The sequence below is a fragment of the Lonchura striata genome, chromosome 20 (genome assembly GCF_046129695.1).
Source record: "Lonchura striata isolate bLonStr1 chromosome 20, bLonStr1.mat, whole genome shotgun sequence".
Classification (NCBI taxonomy): Eukaryota; Metazoa; Chordata; class Aves; order Passeriformes; family Estrildidae; genus Lonchura; species Lonchura striata.
Window position 1 is genome coordinate 5703096 of NC_134622.1, and position 9188 is coordinate 5712283.

The window sequence follows — 9188 nt, forward strand, 5'->3', positions numbered from 1 at the left end:
TCTGAGACCTGACTTGTTTTCCTGTCATCCCCTCAAATCCCTGGGTAAAAGCAAACACCTGGAGAAGAGCCCCAAACCTGGAGGAGAGAGCTCAGTTCTTGGTGCCAAAAATTGACCCAAATCCCTGGCTTAAAATGCTCAAGCAGCCTTTAATTCCCACCCAGCTGAGAGCTCAGCTTGGACCTTTCTCCACCCCAGCTCTGGGATACAACCCTGAAGCCCACCAGGCTCAGGGGTTGAGGCTGGATCCAGCTTTGAGTTTGTTCCCAGTGGGATTTGACAGTCACGTGAACTGTGGGATGGCCCTGACCCCATAGTCAGGCTCCTGTTGGCTCCTCTTCCACTCCCCATGGACAGGCTTTTTCAGCACTTTGATCCCAGTCCAGATCTCCATCAGTGAGGAAACTGAGGCACAGAAGCATCTTCCAGGCAGGCTGTGGCAGCACAGCTGGACAAGGGCCTGGGAGAGGGCAGGGAGGTGGTGTGGGAACAAAATCCTCCTTTCCCTGTGCTCCCAGCTCCTGCATGCTCCACTGCCCCCTCACTTCCCGTCTTGCCTCCTGCCTGCAGGACAGCTGGGCAATGCTTGGGTCCTGCTGGGAGCAGGAGGGGGACAGAGCTGTCCCCAGCAGCTCCCAGGCCATCCCCACAGCCCACACCAGCTGGGGATGGCTCAGAGGGTGCTGTGAGTTCCTCCAGCTTTGCCGTCCCCTCCCTGTGCCTATGGGAGATGGGAGAGAGGCTGGTGGCCAGGAGTTGCTCTGGAAGCTGCTGCTTCTTGGGGTGTCACAGGGAGGAAGATAAGAAAGGCTGGATATGTTTTCCTTGTTTTTCTTGGGGCCTATGCCTTGAGCTGGCAAAGCTGGGCTGTGTTTTGGTTTTACTTCGCACCCTGCTCTTCTTGGCTTTGAGCTGGGAAGAGCAACTCCTGGTATCCCAGAATTTGTCCCTTTCACAGCCTACAATCCGGCAAGCAAAGGGTTTCCAGCCAGGAAGGGCAGCAGCTGCCTCCCTTTCTTCCAGCCTTTTCTTCTGCAGCCAGCTTGGGATGGGCTGAGATCCACAGGGATCCCCTCAGACACTCCACAGCCAAGCTGGATATCATCTCCTGTTCCTCTGGGAGCAGGGAATGGCAGGCAGAGTAGGAGCAGAGTACCAGCGAGAGGATGCCCTGGGGCAAGGAACAGGGCATGGAGGGTGCCCTGGTTCTGCAGCAAGGTGCAGCAGCACAAGGAATGCTGTGGAGGAGGGCAGCAGCACAGAGGATGCTCTGAAGCTCAGTAGCAGCACAGGGAATGCTCTGAAGCTCAGTAGCAGCACAGGGGATGCTCTGGAGCTCGGTAGCAGCAAAAGGAATGCTGTGGATCAGGGCAGCAGCACAGGGAATGCTCTGGAGCAGGGCAGCAGCACAGGGAATGCTCTGGAGCTCAGTACCAGCGCGGGAGGTGCCAAGGGTGTGGGAGCATCCCACCACGGGACCACAGCCAGGCTGCAGCGGCTGCGTGGGAGCCGGGATAAGCCGAGCTCCTGCCCAGTTCCCATCCTCCTGCCGACGTCAGCTGTTTCCCGGCGCCCAGAGCAGCTGCAGCTCCACACTGGTCGATGTCATCGATTAGTTCCTCTCCCCATCCTTGGAGAGGGGATGGTGAGGGGGGTAGCAGGGAGGAGAGAATAAATATTTCAGCAGGTCCAGGCAAAAGCTGGGGTTATTTTGAGGCTGGGATTTATGGGCTATTAGGAATAAGGTATGAGTCTGTGCTGGGAGAAGAGACCCATTAATCCAGGCTGAAGGAGCACAAATGAGCAAGGGGAAATGGAGGAGGCTTTAATTATTTTGCCACGTTCAGGAATAATAAATTGGCCTCTGGCTGGGGGTTGGGGTGAGGTTCAGGAGCTCTGCTGCCCGGGAACTGGGGCAGGTGAGAGGACACTCGTGATTAAATCCCCCCAGCTGTGCTGCAAGGGAGGGGCAATCCATTCTGGGACCAGTATGAGTCCAGTACAAGCAGTGCTTCTGGCTGGGACGTGCTGGAGGATGCCCTGCTTGTGGGGGGAGGCTGCAGACTGCAGGGACGGCAGGAGGGGCCCGTGGGTCAGTGCCCGGTCCCAGGGGTGGCCTTCCCGTGCTGGGTCAGCCGTGCCACCGCCGTGCCCCGTTAAGGCAATCCCGTGTGTGCCTGTAACGGAGGAGCTGTGCGCCGTCAGCCCCGGGCCGGGAGCATCCCTGGCTCTGCTGCTCCCTGCACCACCTGGGTGACCTTGGGCTCTGCTCTGTTCTCCAGCTCACTGTGCCCTCCTTGCTGCCTCTGCATCCCCCCACGTGCCTCAGTTTCCCTGGGGGACACGGGGAGGGTGGTCCTGGCTCACCCCTTGACACCCTCGGGGAGCTGCAGGGACGCACGTATCCTGGCTGGAGGGGCATTCCTCACCCCGTGGGGACACAGAGATTTGTCCCCTCGGGGCAGCCTGCCCCAGCCCTACAACCAGAGGTGCTGGGAACGCGGACACCCACGCGGCAGGGATGCAGAGCATCCATCCTTGAACCACCTCCTCCTCGGAGGGGATGAACGAGGAGCTGACCTCCCTGCGGCATCCCTGCGGCACTGCCAGCCTCGCTCCCTTGCGAGCGTGGCCCCGGTGCCAAGGTCACCCAGCGGGGGCGCGGCGGGCGCGGGAGCCGCTCCGCGGGGCGCGGAGCCGGCAGCGCGCTCGGTCCCTCCGCCGGGCCTGCCGCCGCGGCTCCCGCTGACGTCAGCCGCCGGAGCCGGCAGCTATTTTGGGAACTGCAAAGTCACTGGCGCAATTAGTCGGCTGGCAAAGGCAGCGGGGGGACCGCGGGCACGGCTGCTCCCCACGCCGCGCCGTGCCGCGCCGTGCCGGGGGATGCGCGGGCACCGCCAGCTTCCCTGCACCCGCAGGGTCCTTCCACCAGGACAAACAGCCCCGGCTGCAAATCCTCCCATCCATCATTGCCTTCTCTCTGCCTTTCTTTTACCTATTTTCTTTCTTTTTTTTTTTTTTTTTTTAATCTATTTAATTTGATGTCGCTCCCCTGGCAGGAGCCTCCCCACGTGGGCTGCTGAGCCAGCTCGCTGCCGCCTCGCTGCCACCGCTGGCGTTTGGAGAGAGGCAGGAGAGGGATTGTCTGCCAGCCGCGCTTCCCAGGGCGATGCCGCGGCCCAGGGGCTGCCCCGCGGGTGGCAGCGGGGTGCGGCTATTCCCGGGTGCTCTGCTGCCAGCTGCGCGCTTGCTTTAATCCGGTCTGCATCCTCCGGGACGCTGCCACCGCCGTGCCCCAGCTGCACGGCCGCAATGCCCTGCCGGCCCCACGGCAGCGATGGGGGTGTGGATGCGCTGCTGTGACAGTGGAGGGACGCCTGGCCCCGGGGCACAGCACAGAGAGGTGGCGATCTGCCACGCAGCGTCCTTGAGCCCGGGGATGTGGGGACAGTCGGAAGGAACAGCTGGGGATCTCAGTCCCCCTGCCCAGCGCTGTTTGGTTTCTCTGCCCACCCTCCTCACCTCCGGGTAATGGCCAGAGGAGATATGTACAGAAAGACTGGGACAAACTGATCCTGGCAGGCTCCAAACATCCCAAAAGTGATGCTCCAGAAATCCTTTAAAAATACAGACTGTTCTATGTGACCTGACATCTCTTTCAGTCCCATCCCCCAAGAAAAAAACAAAAACACCCCAAATCCTTTCTCCCAATGCCTGGAGAGGTGCCATAGCAGGAGCTGGTGCTCAGCTCCCCTGATTCCATATGGGGCTTTGGGTAGGAAGGGCCAGATCCAGATGGATCCCTGGGCACAGCAGAGGTGATGGGCGCTGGCAGACCGACCCCACCCTGCTCTCGATCGCAAACCGACCCCACCCTGCTCTCGCTCCATCGCTCGGAGCCCCGACTCGCCCTGGAGGAGGGGTCCCTGCCTGTGCTGCGGCTGGAGGAGCCGCTGGTGGTGCTGGGGTGGGGACAGACAGCGATGGGTGGGACCGCGGGGTGGCTCTGGGGCGGCAGGGGCTGCGGGAGGGCAGGGGGAAGGTGGGGAGCGTGTGTTCCCCCCGGGCTGGGGGAAGGGGGGCGGCGGTGGGGCTGGAGCGCTGAGGCTGTGCTGAGTCACGCTGCAGAGCCTGCGAGCAGGACTGCAGCAAGCGGCTCGCTGTGACAGCCCTGTCCCTCCGCCTCCGGCTCCTCGCCTCCTCCTGGGGGCCAGGATGCTGCTGGGGCTTGATGTCCAGTTTGGGGGGTCTCCCTGCTCCCCTGGTCATGGTTATGTCGGAGTTCCCAACCCTGCTTGCCCCTCCCCAGCTCCCTGCACTTCAATAGAGATGGGGCTGCTCCAGGATGGGGGTCCTGGAGTTCCTGGGCAGGGAGAGGGGAGGACTGAGCTGCCCTTGGGGGATGAGTGTCCCCGGCACCAGTGCAGGAGGGGTGTCCCTGGGTAGCTGTGACATGGGGGACAGCAAGGCCGGGGGGTCACTTGCTGCCAGCACAAACACAAAAGGGCACTCAGCAGCCACTAGAACACGGGGCAGCTTTCCCCTGGCACGGGTGGAGTGGGGTGGTGAGTGGGCAGAGATCCACCCCCAGCTCCTACCTGACACACCAACCCAGCACACAGAGCTGAGCATCCACCCCTGCTACTACACAGGAGAAAGGTTGAGGCAGGTCCCTGCTGCAGAGGGAAACTGAGGCACGGGCTGTGCCCCAGATACTGCCACCTCTCAGGCTCAGAGTCCGGGACAGCCCTGTCCCCACAGGATGCTGGTGACCACCTTGCCTGGTGCTGCCTACGAGCCCCACAGAGCTCAGAGCTGCTTCTGGAGGCACCGAGACAGGCAGGGCTTTTTTTAGGTGCTCCGTAAGTGCCGTCTGGGCGGTATTTATATCGGCTCCTTAAATAAGAGCTGCCATCTGAGCCTGACGAGCCTGCTTAATTATTAATGCCCCGCAGGGAAGCAGCACGCCTGCCTGCTCCAGGCCCACCTTCCCGCTGGGATCCTTCATCCCACCAGCACCCAGGAGGAGTTGTGACAACCTGGGCATCCCAGAGCACCCCGGCTTCCCATGGGAACGTGTCTGATGTGGGAGCATCTTCCCGAGGGCAGGGGAGAAGGCTGAGAGGGGATTTTCCAGGAGGAGGGTGCCATGGCATGGGCATTGCTGCAGTTCTCGGTGGGTGCTGGGAATAAGGGGAGAGTGGGAGGCACGGAGTGATGCTCTCCCATCCCATCTCGGTAGCTTGAGGTGGTTCCAGGGAAAATCATTCCTGGAAGCCCTGAGGGGTAAGGGCAGCCCTGCTTGGAGACAGAGCTTATGCTAAACAGCACGGGAGGGCAGCTGCTGCAGCAGAATTAATTTGAGCTTGGAAAGTGCTTTGAAAGGCTGAGATGAAAGGCCAGGGCTGGGTACAAAGCGCTGCAGCTCCACAAACAGGGGGAAGGACACTCCCAGCAAAGTACCCTCGGTCTGTCATCAGCCCCACCAGCCACAGCCCCTCCATCGCCTCCTGCCCCAGGTGAGGCACCTCTGGCTCTGGGATGTTTTGGGGAGGGTTGGTGAAGCCCTGAGCTCACCCAGCTGCTGGTTTTGGGGTCCTACCTTGGTTGGGGTGACCCCCCAGCTCTGGTTTGTGTCAGGGTGGAAGGGCTGAGGCTGCACCGTGGGGGCTGGGGAGGTGCAGGGGAGGAAGGGACAGCCTTGTCCTGCTCCTGGCCAGGCTCAGGGAAAGGGGCCAGGGTGCCACAGCTTTGGGGTGCTGGGGACAGGCAGTCTGGCCCAGTGAGGGGTCAGGCAGGGAGGACATGAGGGCACCACTGTCCTGCAACCTCAGGGAACGAGACACCGAAGCCAGAGGTTTCCTCAGCTTGTTTCTCCACCAACATAACTGCAAGAGTCACAGAAGTGCTCCCCTGGGCAGGCAGCCCCTTCCTCAGGGCAAACCAAGCAGCAGCTGCCTGGGAGTGGGACTTGGGGTGACACCCAGCCCTGGGGCTGTGCAGGAGCCTGGGCAGCATCCCAGGGATGGGACCCATCCCAGCCCACACACAGGCCTGGGAAATGCCACCCTGTGTCCCCTGGCCTTCACAGCTTTGCCACCCACCAGCTGAAGACACCAAGCACTTGTGTCACTGCTGCTGTGAGGTGTGGCAGGTGTGCTGGTGTACCTGGGGTGACAACCTCTGGGGTGGGGACAGGCTGGGAGACCTGCACACACATCTCCCATGCTGGGCATCCCCTTCCCTGGGCATCCCCTTCCCTGGGCATCCCCCTGGCTCCAAGCAAGCAGACATGGAGGGAAAAGGCACAAGGGTAGGGGCACATGACTGTCACTGTCCCATAGGAAATGAGGGGTGAGGATTTCTGGATCCATTTTCAGAGCAGTCAGCAGCTCACCCAAGCAAACCTCCAAGTCACAGAGAATTTCCTGCCTTCCCTCACAGTGTCACAAGGCATTGACAAGACGTAGCAGGGAAGGCAAGAAAATGCAAAGAGAAAGACTCTCCTTCCAAGCCACAGGAATTAACAAAGTGGCACATTTGAACGCAGAGAAGTATTTTTAATCCCGCAGGCAGAATTGAGGTTATTAGGTTTTTCTGGGACATCTGCAGAACAGACCCACATCCTTTGGGTCATTGTGATTTCCCAGCACAGCAGCTGCCCCAGCCTCTCACTGAGGGGTGTCTGCAGGCACCAGAGGAGGGAAAAGGGGATTTAGTGATGTCCAGCCAGGTAACACCTCCAGCTGCCTGTGCTGCCCACCAGAACCTTCTAACTTGGACCATCCACCACCAAACCTTCACCCCACTGCTGCCCAGGCTGTGCAGCAGAGGAATTAGGTGTTGTGAGGGGTGCTGATTTATACATCAGAGCTCAAAAAGGGGGCTGGATTCACTGCAGATAAATATTACAGCCAGCTTGCTACTCTGAAAAATTTACAGCATCATGAATATCCTGTTCTGACCTGTGATGGGGAAGGAAATCATCTGCGTTGGGAAATGTATTTATGGCTCTGGTGCTCTGACAGAAATAAATCAGTATTTGCTCGTTTTGGGGCAAAAACAGGGTCACTGTAAATCAGCAGAGCTGGGCTGGCTGAGAATGTGCCAGATTTATGGAAAATACTAGATAAAATTCCAAAGGTTTGTATGGAGAGGCAACAGTTTTTATTAGGACTGTTGATATATTTGGAGAAATCAGGGGATCCTCCAGGTGCAAAAGTACTTCTTCAGGTCTGGGCTTGTGTTCAATATTGTCCGGGAGAACCCAGGAATTGTACCCAAGGGATAATATTATTTATTTTCCAAGTTAGGGGATGCATATATCTGGCCCAAATGCAGTAGGATCACTCAGAAGGGGATGAGCAAGGAGTCTGCTCTCATTCATTCACAGACATGAGCGTGCTTGGTTCAGGTGATGCCCCACAAATATCTCCTGATTAATGAGAAGAAATGGCAGCAATAGCTGAAAAAATAATTTGGGAACCAAACTCCTTTAATATTCTCTTGCACTCTGCATTTTTTTACACATACCCTCTCCCAAAACTGGCGCTAGGGCGAAAACAACCCAGAGCCCCACTGTGGGAGCTCTCCAGAGATGACAGCGAGCCCCTGGGGAGGAAGAATGAGCCTTTATCGGGGGAGGGGAATAAATTGCCCTTGTCTGTGGCATCTGTCCTGGGGATGGCCGGGCAGTAAACAAAGGCTGGGCACAAAGCACAAAGGCTGTTCTCACTCGGGAGCCACGTGTGCCCTGCGGGGTGTGAGGCCGGGGGTGCGAGCGAGGAGACAGCGTCTGATTTTTGGGGAGGAAATGGAGAGGATCCGGTCGTGTTTCTGGTTCTGTTTATCAGAGAGGGGGATTTCTTCTGCTCTCGGAAACTGTAAACAAAGGAGGATTTTGTGCTACACAAATCCAGGCGATGCCATTCTCTGTTATTTGCAGAGCAGTGCAAAACCCACATTAAACTTGCCCCAAAAGGGTGTTGCTCACCACCAGCAGCATTCCCAAACCAGTTTGTCCCCACCCACGTGGGTGAGACCTTGGCCTTTGGCTCTGGAGAGCCACAACACTGCCCTGAGGACACCAGCACATCCCAGTGCCACCCAGGGTTCCTGTGGGAGGTTTCAGAAGGAAACCACAGGGCACAGGGACTGGCAGGTGGGATGGCTGAGTCCTCTGAGCTAATTCCCACACATCCCAAAGCACCTGTGTGGGGACAGTGGCTTTGGGAAGGGCCAGGGACATGTGGCACGTGAAGGACAGTGTTCATCTGTGCATCAGCACTGCCTGGCTCTCTCCAAGGAGGGTGAAGCGCTTTCATGGGGATCACTGTTTGTTAGACCCCTTTCCTTTTTCCCACTGCCACAGCATTGTCTCAGCACTGCTTTATCCAGAGGCTTTTGAGGAGAACAGGATCCATTAAATCCTTTCATTCCTCCCAGTGCTGTAGCCTCCTCTCAGCATCACTTCATCCATAGAGTTTTAGGAAAGTGGGATGTCTTATGACTCCCAGTGGCTCTCCCCATGTAGCAGAGCCCCACATGGATGGAGCAGACATGTTTTCATCCCATGGGTTATCCATGTGTGAGTGCACTGTGGGCCCAAGGTGGCTGTCATTACCCACTACCCAGAGCTGATCTCCAGTGCCTCTCCTCTGTGGATTGGGACCCTGGCCATGGTGGGGAAAAGGGGGCAGGGGAAAGCAGGGCACAGGGGCTCACCCCAAGATTGTCACCATGCCACAGTGTCAGAGACCCCAGGCACAGCAACACTGCCAGGGTCTCCACAGGGGAAGGATGCATGGGCTGTGAGCGGGACCAGGACAGGAGCGGGTCGGGGTTTTGAGTGGATCAGGGATTTTGGTGGGATATGGTTGTGAGTGGGTTTGGGCAGTGGGTGGGTTTGGTTGTGAGTTTGGGCAGTGAGTGGGTTTGGTTGTGAGTGGGTTTAGGTGGTGGGTGGGTTTGGGCAGTGGGTGGGTTTGGTTGTGAGTAGGTTTGGGCTGTGGGTGGGTTCGAGCTGTATGACCAGGATGTGTGTGGGTCAGGCCCGCTCGTGGGTCTGGCCATGAGTGGGACTATGCTGTGCGTGGCTCCAGGCTCTGAGAGGAGCACTGGGAGTGACCGTGGGCTCCGAGTGGGCACCGGCTGTGAGTGGACCCGGGCTGTGACCGAGTCCTCTGTGT